The 19,825-nt window shown below is 45.1% G+C and overlaps 1 protein-coding gene across 1 annotated transcript in view; it reads right to left on the bottom strand.

Moving 5' to 3' along the window:
* Positions 1 to 19,825, bottom strand: part of LOC120958564 (EGFR adapter protein-like) — a 51,507-nt gene that overhangs the window by 16,632 nt on the left and 15,050 nt on the right. The window contains exon 2 of the mRNA XM_049608528.1: positions 16,501 to 16,667. The gene's annotated coding sequence lies outside the window, so the exon portion shown is untranslated. The remainder of the gene's footprint in view (positions 1 to 16,500; positions 16,668 to 19,825) is intronic.

Genomic DNA, 19,825 nt, shown 5'->3' with positions numbered 1-19,825 from the left:
CCATGTCTAAATATCGATTGACTGCCCTGCATCGCTGTCGCCGTACTGCTGTCACTCAGACGACAAAGAAGGCCGGAGCTGATTGAATCAGGAAAGGATCACCCGTGTCCGATGTGCAGCGGAAGCGACCAGCACCAGGCACAGTAAAGAACCAGAAAAATGGTTCTTTTGTTGGGACGAAAATAGTACCATCTCCAAGACAAACTTCTCCAAAGAACAGTTCTTACGCTTCGGACAGCTCCTCTGGCGAGAAGTTGGGCCACTGACGACAACAACCAAAATAAGGGTAAACCACGACGACGACGACGACGACGGCATCTCATAAACCACAATTCGATAGCTGATAGACGTTTGACATTAATTCATTTATCACCGGGTACACACCACGCCCCCGACTTGCCGGAGGAACTTGCTTCTCCTCCTACGAGAAGGGTTCGTCTCTCGCCAGACGGAGGACGACAGCTGGGCCGAAGACCACTTTGGCATCGTTTAACATTAACCATTCTTGGCATCATGTTGCATAGATTGATTTCCGATGTCTGACCGCGTTCAAAGCTTCCATTTCCGGCCAACGCCGCGTGTGACCGAGACTGGGGCTCGGGTCGGATTCCATTTTGTTTGCAATAAAATTGATTAAATTGAAATCAAATGCAGCAGCAGTGCGGCATCGGAGCCGGAAGGGAGTGCTGAGGTTGGCATTTTATGAATCACCGCCATTCGTCCCACGCGCTCAGCCTTCTTGGGTGCAAACAACCTCCGCAGCAATCGGGGCAGGCGTTTATGTTTTGCCAAACAACAAATCGTGCCAAACACAAACAGGATACCGGCGGATTGGACTGAGTTGCCGGGGGATCGCAATCGTGCTATAATGCTGAATATTTTACGACGCATCAATAAGGGATGTTTACGATTTTTTTTTGTTTCTGTAACTCGTCAATATTAGTTTCTAGTTTCCTATCTTTTGGTAGGAATGTTTCTTAGTGGTGTTACTAACTAACAAAAAAGTTTGAGGAATAATGTCTAATGAAATCCTTCCCATATCAAAGTAAGAGATATTAACATTCTATTAAAATCCTTTTACAAGTAGTCCAACAAAATTTAAGTTTAAACACTTTCCAGTAACAACTTATTTACCTCTAGTTCATCACGTGACAATGTTAATGTTTTACATAGCTCTACAACATACTACCAACCGATTATTCCACTCTGCGTCATCTTAGTTTCAACAAAAGGTTAGGTGTCGTTGACAGACCACTTGTACTGCACCATTCCACCCAAGAACCTTGTAAACTTTCTGCTGCTACAAGCTATACTTGGAGCCCTCTAGCAACAAAAACCGCTCTCTCTGTTTTTCAATTCCAGGTATCAAGCATTTCACCTGCTTTTTCTGGCACACAGGGGCACATTGTTACCACGTTGCTAACCGCAACAAGCATTTTCCATTGCTTACTAATCTTTTATTTCGTGGCTTTGTAAAAACCCCCTCACTGCAACAACAACAACAACGCTGCAGATGCAGATGGAGCCATCCACTCCAACACCATCCCGATCTCCGTTGCAGTAATCGAAACGTTCATGCTCCTAACTTATTTGCGGTTTATTTTACTCCCCCTTAAAACGGATACACACAGGAAACAAAAACACATCCCTGAGCTTGTTTTGCACTTCTGTTGCCTGGTTTCTTCTTTTGTAGATGATCTGTTCAGGTATGAAACTCAACCGAGCTTCCAACACCTGCGCTTTGTAACCACGGAAATGGAGACTTGAAGCTAAACCGCAAAGCTTTAGACACTTTTCAAAAACAGAGTCAACCAACCGAGCAGCAGAAGCTATACTGAACGATGCACGTAAAAAGTCACAGATTGGCTTTTTGCTGGGAGGAATTTTCAATGCTTCTGCAGTAGAAATATTACTGTTTTTTTTTTTTTGTTCTTTCCAAAAATAACTTACTGCTGGCAAGCCTTCGCAATTGTTTACCGTACACTATGGAGATGAATAACGACGTGGAAAGATAACCTTAAAAAATAATTCTCACCCAAAACCGTACCATCGGATCCGCATCATATCGTGAGTGCTCATTTTAATATTTTCCCTTTTTTTGGGTATTTTTTATTCCAACTGCTCTAGGATCTAGGCAAGTTGTTGGCAGAAAACTAGGGCGAAACAAAACACAAAACCTGCACCGAACCGAATGCTTTCCCTCTATGCTATCTATGGTTTCTGTAGGGTTTTTATGCCGAAAAACTAAACAGATATTACACAAAACCCGCGGCCATCGTTCATAAAGTGAAACGGTTGGTCCTTAATTTTCAGAATGGAGTGAAAAAGTCATCCCATTCCTGTGCTCTGTTTTCATCGCCTGCACAGACCTATCAAAGCCAAAGCTAGCAGGCAGACAATGTGTATCGAGAGCCATCAACCCCTCCGTTTCTGCGCCGGTGGTGGTGTAAATACTTTTCTCATGAAACACAATCTCTCACGTGCACACACTTGTCGGCGGGTGCTTGCAGTGTTTCCCACACTCGAACAACAAGTCTTATTGTTTTCCCCAGCATGCTTTCGTTGCTACTGATGGGAAAACCATTCGCGGCACCGCGGTACACACACACAACAAGAAGAATGTAAACGAAACTTTCGCGTCATATGAAAAAGGATGGATTTCCACTTCCACCGCATATTGTTTATGGGGTTTATGGCTTTCTTCTTGACGCGTATGAAAAACCCGCACAGGCCGGCCTGGTGGCCTACAAATGACCTGAAGCTATCGGGCACCGAATGCAGAACAGCATAAAGTGGAATGAATCGGGCTAGGGGATTTTATTATAACATCAGAAAGAACGTTCACTGCGGGATTGAAGTGGAAATTCACAAAAATTCTTTGCTCAAAGCTGTCCCAAATTATGTATGCTAGTTTGACTTCATCGTTGACGTAGTCTTGTAAAAATCAAGCAACAGAGCAGTACAAATTTAGTGATGCTTTACGGATTGCATAACTTCAGGCGTTTTTATGTCACAAATATTAATAATTGGTACTATTGTACTATTCTTACTATATTTTAATGTTGCAAAATACATTCAGATGCTTTCAATGAGGTGTAATACAAGGGTTCAAAATGTATGATCTAAAACTACTACCAGCAGTATTTTATCCACAGCTTCTCACACTATCCATGAGCCCAGCAAGTGGCGGGGACGTTTAAAATGAAAAACGATACTTTTACAACCAACACCACAACACCATCGCCCCCGGCATCCTACTACCAGTCACTGCAGTCCTAAAACAGGCTGCAATCACGATGCAGATACGACAGGGATGCAAATGCATCGTGCCTCCCCTTTTTGTCCGGACGGGGTAGTGCCGGATGGTTCAAACTTTCCTTTTTTTTCCTAGCCCCATGTTTATTTTTAGCACTCTATTCACCGGACCGAAACTCAATCCAATCGTAGGACAACGCTTTTGTACAATCGCTGCAGGTAGGTCCTTCGTGTGGCTCTGTTTTGTTCGGGTTCGGTTGCGGTCTGGATAGTGGACTGCGTTTGCCGCGCGAAAAAGCTATATTCATTACGAGAGCTTTCGCGGCTTTGGAAAGCCAAACATGTACAAAGGTGAACCCCACCACAGTGCAGCAACAGAAACAGAAATGTGAAACTTTAAGCACACAATACCTCGACATGGTGCACGGCCCTCCTACGATGCAACGGAAGAACGATTGTTGGGTGTCCGTGGGGCGCTATGGAACACAATCCTGCTTCACTTGAACGGTTGACTATTAAAAAAGGCAGGAAGTAATAATCGCACCGTGCGGATATTCATTTTTGTGCCACTTCCCCCCCCCCCCCCCCCCCCTTTTTTCCTTTGTGAGCTTTTATCTCGCAACAAATCTCGTATTACAATCACCGAGCTGTACGCGCACGAGGACTGTTTTGCAATATGGCACGTAGGATATCGAAGCCCTTTTTTTGCGCCAATTGTTTGTTGCGTTATCGACTTTCTTTCTGTTTAATGCTGCAGTTTTGCTCGAACGCGAATTCTTTAACCTTGTTTTATGGTTTCTCATTTGAATAGAAATTGTTTACTACTTCTTTTAGGGGCGATAGCTCACGAGCCAAACGTGCACGGCGCGTCTTTCATTGTGCGCTGCAGTTTCATTCTACCACAAACATTGCATCGCTTTTGATGGCGGAATATGGGAAAAGTTCGTTTGATGGCAAAATGAACGAAGAAACTTTTTGCGCCCTCTCTCTTCCCTGCACTTGAGCAACTTGTTGGGAAAGAAAATTGGGCTTTGCTCACTTATGGGAAACCGCACGCAGCCACACACCCACAACCGTACACCGGACGGACGTCAAACTTGGAGAGTTTCGAGCAAATCAAATGTATTATTGAGGAGCGATATCTTGCTCTATGTCTACCGAAACCACCAGTCACTTCGAATCACCGAACAAACACGACAATCGATACCAACACACACACTGTGCCGTGACGGAATGCGAGAAAAGAATCCCCTAGCTCTTGCAGAAGAAGAAAAATCCGGTCCGAAATGCTATGCACCCCACCAACAGAACACCAAGGTAGTACCAAACTTTGTCTTCTATCCGGAAAACTGGGTGGAACGAACGACCGTTTCGCCATAAATGAACTTATGGACAAAGTTTCGAGTACACATCCGGGGAATCGGTCCTGCCCTGGAAGAATTAGAAAAGGGAAAATCACAAACATTCGGAAACTTAGTCATACGGCGTGACACGGTGGACGAAGCAAATGAGCCGTACCTGAATCTCTTACTTGCAGATGAATCGGAAAGGACTCGGTACCATTTGCGTAGAGTCTAGTAACGAACGTTTGGGGGACTTTTGTGGCAAAGATCTATTTGCATCACAATTAGCGATGTGAACTAAAAGAAACGATATGGTTTGCGCTTTTCAAACATTGCGAGGGTAATTTTATTTTTTCGAGTTTTTCTTTCATGTTGCTTTGACATGCAAATTAGGGGACATTAGGACAATTAAAAATGCAAAGGATATCTGCTGAATAATCTACTTATAAGTACGCTTATATGACTCGTTTCACAATGCAGGCCTTAATTTCATTAAAAAAAATTAGATCGTTTTGATGGTTGTATTTGCGATTATAATATCTTTCTACCTTTAACCTAGTACACATTGTTCTTTGCCGTGTGTCTACATCGTACACACATTGTTTCTAATCCTTGCCTGCAGAACAGCAGATTCCTCCTAGTTTACCCCGAAACATTGTTGCAAAAACTATTACTTCCAAATTCTGCGCGAAAACTAAAGCTCGCCAGTATCCATGCCAGGCACGTACAGGATTGATGCACTTACGCTTAACATCATTATGCTTCCCACGCGTTTCATTTACATGCATGCATCATGCCCGGTTGCAGCAGACAGCTTAATTTTCTCTATCTCCTTTTCTCTTCCGCAGCGCTGCTGCAACCCGCGGATGGAAATCCGAGCACTTGATGCATCCTGTTCCGGATAATAACAGAGAACACTGCAAGTAATTATAATGCTCTGTATAGAAAAACAAGTAACCAAAAACCCGTGCCCCACTCACACACACACAGACACCATCCGAAACTCCACGAAATAGAGATTTAATCCTGTGGAAATTTTCTCCCATCGCCTGACAACAACTTCGCTACTCCTCTTCCATCATTATATCGTGCAAAACCCCGTCTTCCGCAAAACAAAAAACGTACGCTAACAACAACCCGGGTGATCCCGGTTTAAGTTAAGCTCCTCCGTAATCAATGACAGGATAAAATTTCACAAAACTTTTAAAGTAATTAGAAAGCCATCCGTTGCACGGATGCCGCCTGTGGGTGGGCTCATCACGCAGGGCCCCCGGTTGTGACAAGCGCGAAAGTCAAGGACGCGCTCATGAAACGTTCCTGAGCGGTGACGTGCGGTTTGGCACGGTACGGTGGGCTTCACATTTTACGTTCACATTTACGACGAACCAACTCATCACCAGTGTCATCATCATCATCATGGCCATCGACGATATTATCACCTTCTATGTTGGATGCTTTGAATGGTAACCGAACTGCGAACGGGCGCAAGGTTTTCATTTCCCCGAAAAACCCAAGCCCAAAAACCGGTTCCAAAAGTTCTATCTCCAAACCCCAAGCCACGTTATGAAACGGCTCTTCCCGCAGCGTGTTTCAATTGAGCCCTTTTCGCCCACGTTATTTAAATGCTTTGAAACACTAATCAGATTTAAGGTAACCCCTTTTCTTTCCGCGATGTTGAAGGTTCGTAGAACTGTAGCGCACACTTTGCCCGCTGGGAAATCTACATCCCAGGATAATAAAACGCTTGCGAAACTTGCGGTTTCACTAAAGGCAGTAACAGCTCCTGGAAGGTGCTCATATATACCCGTGGCGCATTTATTACAGTTTAATCACCTGCAACAGTTTATCTTTATCGTACTGGAAACAATTTGGAACATAAAATGATGAGGTGTGGTGGCGTTTGGTAGCACTTTATAGACCGGTTTGTCGATTCACTGGTGATGAAGCGTTTAATCCCGGAAATAGGACAACACTTCAAACGGAGCTTCGAGTGGGCGGAGTCTTAATGCTTCCGGATCAGCTCACTAACACTTTACCACGACGGCAAAGACAGTTTCTCGATTTTACTTTTTTTAGAGAAATTATACAACATAATATTGAAAGCTTGTAGAAACCTAATGTTAGGTTTAAACAGGTTAAAAACAAATTATTTGTGCAGCGGAATGCATACTTTTAGGAGTATAAAATGTACAAAACAGTAACCATTTTGCTATTAAATAAATCTGTTATCCAGGTTTAAATGCTCTGATATGTTTTAACCTAATTATTAAACACTCAACTGAACCTTATTTCAGGTTTGCTTTTTCATAGTAAATTTCATTACCATATTACTATTTAAGGAACATATTATTACAAATATTACGAACATTGTGACACAGCTCATTTATATTCAAATATCTCCTACCTTCCATTACCATCCCCACAAGGACACAAACCAAGAAAATTATCTCTTCTTGCACGTACGTCATCCCCTTCTTGAACCTTCCCCCATCGAACATTCAACTGGATTGGGTGATTTCAATTTTCGTAATCCTAACATAATTAATATCAATTTCATTACGACTGACTGAAAAGGGAGCAAGGGTAGTGTAGGTAACGAAAAAAAACATACACTCTGGTCAAAACATTTCCCTCCCTCCCCTCGCAACGAACATCATTACCAGCAGAGTGCGCGGCAGGAAAAAGGATCCGCCACGAGTACGAAAAGGCGTGCAAGAAATTATACAAAAACCGAACAGCAACCGAAAGCAGGAAACGGATCCATTTGTTTCCCGCCCAAAGAGGTAGGGCACCAATTTCCGGCAAGGATTTCTCCCTCTTTTCCGGTCGCAAGATCCCTCGAGACGGCATCACCTGACGGAGAATAGTGATAAAGAAAAAAAAACCAGCCGCACCCAACCATGAGACGCTTTTCTCGTGGGGTTTGGTGTTCTTTATTTTTTCGCTGCCTTTCCATCAGCTTCAGGAAGGAGAATCTCGGGACTGTCCCGCTGCTGCTAATTCTTCGCACAATGTGCTCGTCTTCTTTTCCCTTTTTTATTTTGGTAGTATTTTTGGTAGCTGGTTGGCAATCCTCTTAGGCTGTGGTCGAACAAATTTCGAACACAACGAAGGCAGAAAATGAGGGAACCAACAACAGCGACACATAAGAAAAAAACGCATCCTCACCATTTGCCACCATCGGTCGCGAACGTTATTAACGTTCATCATCATCATAATAACAATCAGCACCATTACTCTCCTTTCGGGTCTAACACTGGTGCGGGAGAGCCTGCCTTTTTTGTGTCCGGACCAGGCCGCCGAGCGAACTGATTACGGTCGATTTCCACCGGCGTACTGAAGGCGCCCACTGAAAGGCGTGTACAAGGCGGTGTGTGTGTGTGAGAGAGCTCGCGTGAAAAATGAATTATGATTATGCATAAAATAAATTTCCTTCGCCCCACGGGTTGCATACCTTCAGGCGTTCCGGGCGTCCCGTTCTAGGCGTGATGTGGCAGAAAAAAAAACCACCCGGCGTTGAAAAATATCATCGGAAAATTATCGCTCACTATTATTACATCACTCGTTATGTGCGGTCTCATTCCGCTAATGATAATTGCCAGTTTAGCACAATTAAATTTAACAAAAAGCAGCACCACTTGCTCGCGTTCCCAGCCGGTTACATTAAACGAGATTAAAGTTAATATAATAACAGCGCGGCAAAACGCCGCCACACGCAACAAAACGATGCTGCCACAAAGCGTAAAATTTGCACGCCAAAAAACCACACCAATCCCAAACCTCAAAAGGACAAACAATCACAAGTGGCTCCAGCCCGAAAGAAAGACAACCGAAATGAAAGGCTTCAAATCGCGGACGCAGCTCGTAGTTCCCAGCCCGCATTATCATCCAACAATGGGGCGTCCCGTTTGGGTGTGAGCAAGTAAAAAACGCGCAGCAGATTATATTCATGCAATGTAATTAATTGCCAGCTTCATCGCAGCCTCCTTCATGGTTCCCGCTTCGTACAGATCCGCGCACACACAGCCTGCAGCAATGGATTCTTTTACCTTTTTTGTTAGGTGTCATTGTAATATTTATTAAAATTCCACACGCCAATTCCCAGGAGCATTCATTCTTTTCTTTTTGCCCAGAAAAATGAATTGAAAAGGAAAAGATTGTGATGCGCATTTGGACAATGCTTTTAACCACGGTTACAGGTTCTCTTTGCCCATCTTTCTGACACAGTTGCAGTTGCTATTTGATAAGGTTTTCATCAATGTAATTGTAAAATAGCAAAATTATTCATCGCCATTCGCGAGAGATTTTGCTAGCTCAACAGAGGTTCACTTCCGGGGAAGCAGGAATCACAACCAACCAAATCTTAACGATAGTACCAAATGAATCGTAGTAACCTACAACCCACCACACAGCCAAGGCCATCTCAGCAGAGTTGCGCTCCCACGTTGCACAGGGTTCAAAATTAAGCGACGATATTTATCGCTCGGACGTGATTTTATGGTTGGTCATGTTTCACTGTAACAAAACAGTAAACCTTCGGCGTAAAAAGGGGTACCTCGCCCAACCCGAACCACCACGAGAAGGGCGCGACCCGTAAGGGCTTCCACTGTAATTAGATGCATCCTCAGGTTTCCCAGGAGCAATTATGATGAATTAATGGGCTGGTGGGGTCTGGTAATTGTATGCGAAATAGCGTCGCAGGCGAAGCGAAATACCACGCTACCGATAGTAAATAATCGCCAGGACACATGGACACTCGAGAGCACTCGAGTCGATGGTGCTTGCAAAGCGCAACCGGACCAGTGTCCTAAGTCTCGCGGCCGCCCCGTAAAGTACTGTCGCCGCACACAAACACACAAACGGTCATAAATAATAGCCTTTCAATTTAGCTTCGCCAAGTGAGGATTTTCTTTTTTTTTTGTTACGCTTCGCATTTTAAAGTAATATAAATAACGATGAGCGACACGGCCGCGCCGTGGGCATGCTGGGACATTAAGCGAGCCTTAATTGCACATCTATTGGCAGCGGTTGTCCCGTTTAAGTCGTTCATTAATTATCGCTTCATTTCAACGCACACTCATCACTGGGGCACTCATACGGGCTGTAAAACTGTCCTTTCCTCCCTCAACAACCGGAATTGCTCTGCACAGTGAGCCAATGTCATGCTCTAGCAGCTTGATGGGGAAGTCGTAAGTCTTACAGTAGCGCATTGTGTCGTGTTTCCAGGAAGCTCTCGTTTAAGCTCCCACTTCACACAATGAAGTGTAGGATCTATGTAACTGAAGTAGCTGTAGCTACAAACTAACTCAATGCACAGTCCATTAAATCAGCCAAAGAGACAATATTTATGTCACGACCACACCTGTCGGATTTCGCCGAACTACCCAAGCACCGAATCAATATGTCCCGCACGACATCAAACATTCATCCACTGTGTCGGTGTGTGTCTTGCCGCAGCTCTACCAAATGGTACTTAAATCATTTCTCAAACATCCAAATACACCCTAACCTCCCATCTACTGTTTCATCCCAATATCTTGAGCATCGCCTTCACCACCACAAGACCAAACCTTGCACCAAGCGGACGGGGGCTTTTGTGTGAAGCAATTATTAATTACAGTCTCCTGCACCTTAAAGTGTGATCTGGGGATGCCGGCTAGAAACTCATTGTGTGCGTCGATAATAAATGAGCTGCCAGCAGTCAATGCCCCCTACTCCCCGTTCCCACCAACATCGTAAGTACCACAACAAGGTCCACACGCTTCTTCTGGAGCGCTCGGCAGATACTTACTCTTCTTCAAACTTCACCGATTTGTTTCCGGATCTCTTTCGTCCTCCTCCCGCAGCAGCTTACCAAGCTCGTTAGTCGTAGATCGAAAGTTAAGAGCTGGTTGAGAGGTTTGTAAGTGTGTGTGTGTGTATATCTTTTCCGTACGGCCACAATGGCAGCAGAGTCCTTCCGCAACGACCAACAACTCCAAGTCGAACATGGGGATTACAAAAACGTGAAAACTACCTTTCAGCTCACTTTCTCCTTTACAGCAGAGGATTAAAAGTCCCAACGGTACGATTGCCGGTGCTCTGCATCGTTCCTGGTCCTTCTCCAATACATCTCAATTAAATCTCATACGTGATGAAGGCAATTTCTTGCCCAGGACCGTGCTCCAATAAACCTACAACCCTTGCAGGCACACAATCGCGTCCTCCCTCAGACTCCAATTTGGACCATTCACTTGTCCGGGCTGCAAATTGCACCCAAACAATGTCGTTTCCGTTGTCATCCCGGCTGTTCCAGCGGTCTGATTAAAGAGAGCTCCGGAACGCAATGGCAGAACCCAAAATTTAATTCCCATTACCTTGCAATTCTAATTGAATCAAAAGCCCTTACCTTGCGGCAGACGGCCCGATGCTGCAGACGAATTTCCCATCTTCAATGGATTGCTTCTTCCCGCCAAAGCCTGCTGCACCGTTCAAGAGCATACACACACATACGTATAGGCACACTTCAAATGGTACCGGATCCGATGCAGATAATGTGTGTCAATGAGTAGAATGTAAATAAAGCGGGATGATAATTATAATTATCTACGCTTACTTGCCGGTAAGTGGATTAAAAGAGGTAAACGCTTTCGCACACTTTGCCACACGGAGAACACAGCCTCTCATGCACACACACGAACACATACAACACCGTTTTGCCTGGCTGTGATTACGTCGGAATGAGCACCGGCACATCGTGCCAAGCTTCACTGCACCCTCCCCCACCGCCCGTAGCCGGGGATGACGGTGATGACGATGATGATGCGCCGCCTCGTAATCAACTTCTGCCAGGGCAGAGCGTGTGCATCATGTGCAACCGAGAGGATCAAGTGCTTATTTGGCTTTCATCATGCCGATCCCGCTGCTGTCATACCGGCGCTTATCACCTATGTTGTCTGAGGCGGCCCGTTAATAACGAACCACAAAAGGGGATAAACGGAGACCGTTGTGAGCCGCCTATCCGTAAGGCCGCTGGGAAGGGTGTGCCGAGGTAGTTTATTGTTTATCGTAAACAAAAGACCACCATTGTTCGGGTGTTTACCGAACTTATCTTTAAACCGGCTGCTTTTGATGCAACCATTTTGCAACGGGTGGTGGAGGGTGGGTACCGTTTCACAAAGCGCTAAAACATACTCTCGACGTTGTATGGTAAAAGTGGCAAGCCAGAAAAAGTGGTTGCTCGCCTCTCTCTCTCAGACGTTATTCTATTCATCGCTGACAACTCGCGCATGACGTAACAGTTAACATACGACGTGAAAGCTCTACACACATACCATCATATCATACCTACATTTGAATGATGTCGATAAAGTTTACGTTTTGCAAAAAAAAAGTGGCCTACCCAAACTGCCCTGCGTACAGCAACAGGAGGCAATTTTGTTACATTTCAGCAAAGAACAACTTTACGACTTTTGCTCAAAGAACGACGCCGTTACCGCATCCCTTCTCAAACAGCCCGCTTCTTCGTCGTGCTTTGATGTTTTCCCTATTTTCGGTTAAATCTAGCTCACACCCAAAGTCGTCATAACGCTTCGGCTCAACTTTGCAGCCTCGCGCCCGTAAGATGCGTTCCGGTGAGTGGAAAAGTTCCAAATGGCATACCGAAACCAGGCACAGCCGGCAAGAAAAATTGCCTAAAAGTGCAATCCCAAAGAGGCAATGCGCAGAACGGCTCAACAGCTTTCCCAACAGTCGTTCAAAGTTCGGCCGGAAAACGTGGCAAGTACGCTCTCGTTATGCTGTTTCTTGATGCGCAAATTTAACTTTACCCTGTTGCCTGGCGATACACGTGCGTGCGGGGGTTTTGGTACAGGCTTTCTTGTAGCAAAGTACGTTCCGAAACACACGCCTCCGTTTGCTTAGAATCAACATGAATTTAAGCACCTGAATGTATGCAATCACAATAAAGGATTGATTTTTAAACATTTGTTTTACTTTTTAAAATTGGTAAACGATGAAAAATATTATCATATGTAACTGTTAATGCTTTGTTTAAAGCGTACATGTATCAAACTATTAAAATATGTTTTAATGTATTTTTTTAAATCATGCATCGTGAGAAGCTGGGCGTCTCCATAACGTGCGCGGCAGTTAATTCTTTCGAAAAGATTCATATTTTTACAGCATGCCCCAAACACTGCATAGCATTTCACAAACGAGCAACAACAATATCAGAGAATGCCAATTAAAATATTTTCTTCGCACCGAGTGCCATCGAATATCGGCACAAGCAGAAGTATTTTTTCCTGCAACGCTACGGCACACCGCTCCCAAACAATGCAAACATTCTTTGCCCCGGAAAAGCCGATTCATCGCCCACATAAATCATGCGCCGCGATGCGATACGCACCGCAGCAGGAGCCAAAATATGATTTCGTCACCCACTACCGAACCCAACCCCGAAAAATAGCCACCAAACAATATCTCCCCCGGCAGCCTCAACACTCCTGGATAACAAATTTCCACCACCATTGGCGGAAGTATGCGATTTGTATTTGTTCCATTTTTCCTTTTTCTTCCGTCAGCTCCATTCCAAAAATTATTCATTCCCCGTGTCCCTGTCGCGCAAAGCATTGACAAGGACAAGGGCAGAATCGTGCATAATCTATTACCTTTCGCAGTGTGCGCCCCCTCTCGCTGTGTGTGCGTTCCGAACGGTTCCTTCCCATGCAATAGAACATTCTTGACAATAACAAGAAGAAGGAGAGAAAAAAAGAAGAAAAAAACAATCGTCTCCATCGTCACAAAACGTAAATCCCCCATACCCTTTTGCCTTGCCAGCATGACTTTTTATTCCAAGCGTCCTGCCGTCCTCCGTTGTTCCGGAGATTTCCAGACCCCTTCGCCTCGGCGGTCGGACCACCGCCGTTCAGGCGCGTTCAGGCGCAAGAAATGTGTATTGATGAAAAGCGGGAAAGCGATTTATTGATGAAAAGCGGGAAAGCGAAAAGTTGTGCCTCCGCCATCCCCACTCATTCTTCGGTCCAGTTCGTTCTACTGGCAACGTTGGATACTTCACCGCCAAGCCGGGCGGTTGGTTTGTGACGATTTATTTTTATTACACTGGAAAGAAATTCCATATACATTGTCGTAGAGAGAAGGGAGCGAAGAGCAGGGTGGGAAAGCACGCGAATGCGCTGCGGACAACCCAAAGACAAAGAGCGTCATTTTGCCTTTCACTATGTTCTAGCTATTTTTCCCCCTATTTTTCACCCACACTGTCGAGGAGGGCGTCAACATGATTCACGGGTGGTGCGGGTGTTACAAAATGATATTCATAAAGAATCTTCATTGCTTTAATTCTTTTTTTTTGTGTTTCTCAAATTGATGCAAAAAAAAGCTTATGACATGGGTACAGTTTTGACTGGAAATCAATAAATCAATCGAAAAAGAGGTTTAACTTTTCATTATTCTACGCTCAATTACGTGTTATATTGATTTTTTTCTTTTAATTCATTTCAAGTCATATTTATCACATTTATTAAAATACTACATGATTAACTATCAATACATTCATGTGCATATATAAAGCGCACGATTTTACATAACAATAGACGATTGATTGCCTCTAAACTCTTACCATTCCGTTTTCAAGAGTCTTAACCTTTCGAACAACCTTATAAAACCCCCACCCAGTTCAAATCCATATCTACCCATAAAACACTTCAAATATTGAGCTGTTTTATTTTCATTTTTCCTCTCTCATCCACTTGCTTCATACTTTTCACCCCCTCCAAATCAAAGCGTTGACACAATTTTTCACCATCCCTCTACGCCGCGAACGAAAGCGAAACGTCACGAACGTGCATATCTTCCGCATGCCCTGGGTGAAAGTAGGAAAGTTATAAACAGCTATTGATTGCAGTAGCACGATACCATTACAACGCGACGCAAATCTAACCGTTGGGGAAATATGACGACAAAACTTTTGTACCTTTTTTTTTTTGTTTGGTCTACTCTGCCCCACGGCACAGAATCGCGAGCCTATTTGCCATCGGCCCCGCGCAATAACGCCGCTCCGTCGGTGTACACCCGAGCGCTCAAGTGCGTTACGTCACATTGCGCGGTGAAAGTGCTCTTTGCTTTTTGTTGTTTCCTTCCTAATCGTGCGCCTACTACGCTGCTGCAGGGAGCAGATCGAAATAAAAACCCCTCTACAAATCCCTAATACACGGCCCATTCCCATTCCATACCGTGCCTAACAGCGTATCTCACCCGACGCTGCTACAGATTTATTCTTCGCGTGCGATGGTTTTATCTGTTTTCCTTCTCTCCATTTGATTTTCCGTCTTTTTTTTTATTGGCGCAGATAATTTGATAAAGATTGGCTGGCAGGGAAATTGTGCCAGCGTAGGCAGGCAGAAGCCTCCTCCTCGAAACGGAGGGTGATTTTTCGTTTCGATCCTATTTGAGCAAGGCCTGACGAAAGGCATGATTTGAAGGCACGGAGCAATGCTAGCAAAACAAAAAAGGGAGCCTCGCTTAGCAGTAAATCCTACCGAAACGCTCACAGCATCTTCCTTGCCATGCCTTGCTCCCGCTTTTTCCTTACGCAAACGCGCAACGAATTCGAAACTTTGTTTGCATCGATAATTTATGGTGTCACGGGGTAGAAGGAGTGTGTCGCCCTCGATGCCTCGTGCGAAAGAACGCAGAGAGCTGCAAATTTGTTTTTAATTCACAACCACACGTGTCAAGTGTCATCGCGGTGGCAAAACGGGTGGGCCGCATGATAACAGGGAAAACAACACACACAGGGACAAATGATATCTTCCTTTTTTTCCTCCCTGTGTCACTCGGTGTTTTCATGACCCTTTTGCAACCTGAGAGCGCCAGTGGGAGTAGAAGGGACACTCCCTGGAGGAAATCACACCCCAGCGTAGTGGCGTAATTGAATTTTTAAACCCAATCCACTTACTTATCTACTTTTTGGCAAGTGATTACGAGCTTACTCCCACTTGCAGCGGTGTGTCTTGCTGCCCGTGGCCGAGGGAAATTTATTACAAATATTGTAACGAACGTTGAATAATCGGCTGTTGCCGGGCTGCTTGGTAGAAGGGGCCTGCTGTACATACGCTTGCAGCAGAGCGTTGAGTGCAAAGTGAAAAACTCATCTAAGTGAGTTTTTTCATACAGTATGTGACAAAAGTTTTGTAATCCAAAACATATTGTAAGACAACACTAAAAAGACGAAAAGCTTTTATTAAATTTATAGCAATATTGAATTTTGAACTTAAAACATCCCGAACAACTTGCACACTAGCTACTAAATTCAATTGCACTTTTCCGGCACACACTGTGGCCCCATAAAACTGCAACAGATTCTCCTATTCCGGCTCCACGGCTCCTAATTCCTCCACACGACCCAAATGCACGCGCGTCTGCGATAAATTAGCTACCATGTTAGCGTACACAAATTAATTAATTTATTTGCATACTCTGCGCTTCGCCACACGCTCGCTCCACCCGAGATTAAGTGCGCTTCACGCCGAGGGACCCCACCACACACCCATCGACCCATGGCTTAAGTAACGGGGCAAAGTTTTTAGTTATCGCCGGTCCAAAAACTCCCATCGCTTGGACCCAAAACAGCGTTTTCTGGGGGAAACGCTGTGCCGTGCAATTCGTGGAAACTACAACCAACCGTCGGAAGAAAGGGACACACCATCCTTTTTGGTGTCTATTCTTACGCGTCCCCTCCCTTACTCCACTACGAGTGCCCTCTTCCGCTCACTGTATTTAAAACGAGCACCAAGCAAAAGCGGCTACATGCTGTAATCAGTGCGGTGGGGTTGTAAAAGTTTTTGCGTGCCTCATCTCTCGCTAAACCGGGCTGCCAGCATTATTCACTAAACTGTCTTACCTTCCAGCACCGGACGGTGCCTTGCCTCGTTGGTACGTACTGCCCAAATTTTGGCGAGTGGATGTTGCTCTGCTCTTTCTTCTGCTATTTTCCGTAACCACAAACCGCTTCTTTTCTGTCTGGATAGCTCCGTCTCCCTAGCTGGCTGCGCTGCAACCGAACGCGCGCTGCAAAAATAGGATGAACATGAAACTCATAAGTCAAAGTTTATTTTCCACGCGATTTTATCTCGGAAGCTTTTCCGCTGTTGCATCCTTGTGGCGTAGCGAGTCTCCTTGGCGCTTCTTCAACTTCCCGGAAGGAATGCTGTGTGCTCTAAATCTGATCATTCAAGTGGATATAGCCAAGTGGATGGTTTCCCAGTCTTTTTTCTCCCTTTCTTTCTAGTCAAATACTCTGTCTACTACTAGCTCCAAGTCTGTCCGGACTGGAGAGTTCCTTTTTTTTGGTAAGAACACCATTTTCATGTGTGAGCATCCTGTTCTTCCGAGAATAAAAATCAGCGCACATGCACATGTCGCACGCTCTCTCGCTCCGGTTCGAAATTCTGCCCCCGGAAGCTGGCTACACATTTTTCTCGCCTTCCACACACACACACACACGTGCGCGATTTTCCTTGCACGCTACACTAGTTTCCGGGAGAAAGTGGATTGGTTGTGACTTTTTTATGATGTCATTTTGGCGAACACCTCCGGACCTCCGAAACCTGTGTCCCTGCCGGGCAGCGACGTGTCCCGCGGAAGCAGCAAAACGGACGCCAGTCAATGTTGAAGAGTGGCTTTTATGTCGGAGAGGGGGTGGTGGCCAGCAGAAGAAAACTCGGCCGCCAAAGCGGGTAGCAAAGCTTCTGCTGGAAACACGGAAGCTAATGGATTAAAGATTATGATCGCGGACCGGTTCCCGACTTCGGTTTCCGCAAAGTGACTTCCCGGCTGGGTTTATGATTTCACTGTGCCCGGGGGCTGTTAAATTTGCCCAATGGCCGTGCGCTAACTTAAACTTTAATGGCTGTACAGAGGGCTTTGTTTTGAAAGCATTTTCCCATCCACGCCTTTAAATGGGCTGACCTTTCGGCTGGATGCGTAACAACTCTTGTTTGCTGTGAAAGAGTTTCTTCATCTTTCATCGTTCTTTTGCTGTTTTTGTCGGAGTTTGAAGTTACAAGTTTTAAAGATTTTCAGAAAAAGATTTCATTACAGTGATTTACATCAAACATACTTGTTATGCAACATTGAATATTGTGCTTAAATTGATGCATTATTTTACCATAGCCTCTCGAAGTATTTAAAATAAACTACTTCATTCTTCACATGATGTAAACCACGTTACGAGCATGTTAAACTGCCCCAAAATTATCACGTAACATGTACCCCCGCTATCACATACAATATTAAACCCCAGGCCATTATAAATCTTGTTTTTCCATTCATAACGAGCATATTATTTTTCGCCCATCTTCTTCAACCGAACCAATATCCTTCCACCATTTATTACAAATAAACGTGCTCTTTATCGCACTCCTTTCCCTACCCAATCCCCACACACGTCGAACATAAGCTCCAGCTACCGCAGCACACAAAGTGATTTCCTTTCCATCCTTTAATCATTCATTTTGCGTCCCATTTGTGAACGGGGGAGTCTCTGCTTGCCTGCACAAACAATGAAAATGCATTATTTGCCCACAGCGCGCGCTGCATTTATCGTGTTGCAACGCTACGAGCATCCAAACAATTCCCAAGCTCCCCCTGTAATCGATGCTCGTTGCTCGCGGCTTAATTAAACTGTGTGTGTTTTCATACAACACAGGCTCAATGCGGTGCAAAAATTAATAATTCAACAGGACAGGATTGAAGGACTTTGGCATATTGCAATGGGCGGGAAATGGGGCCTTTTTTCTAGAGAGGGATTTGAACAATTGCGACTGATACCTACAATGTACCCCAACACGCCCAATGTTGCCGCATCGTTACCAGTTTCAATTGCAATTCCAGTAAAGTTGATGTTTTCATTTATTAAATCATTATTCCTCGTTCGCTTTGTTCGCTCAACCCGAAACGGCCCCACAATGTAGATGAAATGTACTCCAGAAGTACCACAGTCCAGGGCTTGTGTTCAAACGAGCAGATGGTTCATGTTGTCGCTGAGAGAGGAAGTTTCCTTGCCCAAATCCACATGCCATACCCCTTTTGCTCCGGCAGGTATATCCATCAACGCAACCCAACTGTCTCATCAACGTTTACTCATCACTTTACCGAGCCACACGGCAGCACATTGCCGGCAGCATCATGCCGGCAAGCTGTCACCAGAGTCAATATTGGACTTTTCATTAACTGGAAAGCATCAATTTGGGTCATAAAAGCCAGATTTCCCTCTGCGCTTTCCCTTGTGTGTGCTGCTGCCCTTTCTTCCATATTCCGGTCAGTGAAGATGGCACCTACCCCCTACCAAACCTACGGAAAAGTCGTCCAAATTGTCTACTAAAAGGTAGCTTAACGACACAGAACGGTATGGTGCGAGATCATCGTCAACTACGGCTCGTTATCATCGTCATGATCTTCATCGTAATTATTATCGTTATGATCTGAAAGTAATCTGAGAAGTTTAGCACAGTCGGGGAGGACGACATATTTAGCATTCTGCAAACAACTTCCTCCTTACCCGCCCAACCCAACACGCCCAGACATGTTTACCGACCGTCGCTTCCTGCGACATAAACTGCAACAAACAACGTACTTCGGGGAAGAGTTTTTGTTTCCCGTGAAGCGAGGCACAAATATTTGCCACATCGGGGCTTAACCGTAAACCTAACCTGTCTCATCTGTCTCTTCCCCATCGCCACACGCTTTGAAACTTGTGAAACTTTCCCGCCTTTTTCCGGTAACTGGTAACTTTTCCTTCCGTGTCGTGTTTTGCCGCTTTCCTCTTCCACGACCATTTCCATCCGAATGCGTCGGTGGGCGCACGATGCACTAGCCCACCCATATCTCATAAGGACGCATAACTTTTATGCCGGGCGCGACCACCATCTAACGGGCTCACCTGAGTGAATGCCTCCGTCTTCCAGGCAGGCATAAGTCTTTCACCCGCTGGCAAAACTTTTCATCTTAAATCATTGCCCCGTTACACTGTGTGGCATTGTGGAGTTACACAACGCACACTCGCTCACGTGCGGACCTGGTCCGGAAGCGCCCAGGGTTGGCTGTGGCTGTAACTTTTGCTTTCTTTCCTGCTTCTGCTGGGGCGTCCAGCGTGACTCGAAGCTGTGGTATAAATATTAAAAATCATTACCCCACGCTGACCGGGTGCTGAGTGCTCTCTCACTTCA

The sequence above is a fragment of the Anopheles coluzzii genome, chromosome 3 (assembly GCF_943734685.1).
Source record: "Anopheles coluzzii chromosome 3, AcolN3, whole genome shotgun sequence".
Taxonomy (NCBI): domain Eukaryota; kingdom Metazoa; phylum Arthropoda; class Insecta; order Diptera; family Culicidae; genus Anopheles; species Anopheles coluzzii.
This window is presented reverse-complemented; position numbering and strand designations above follow the sequence as displayed.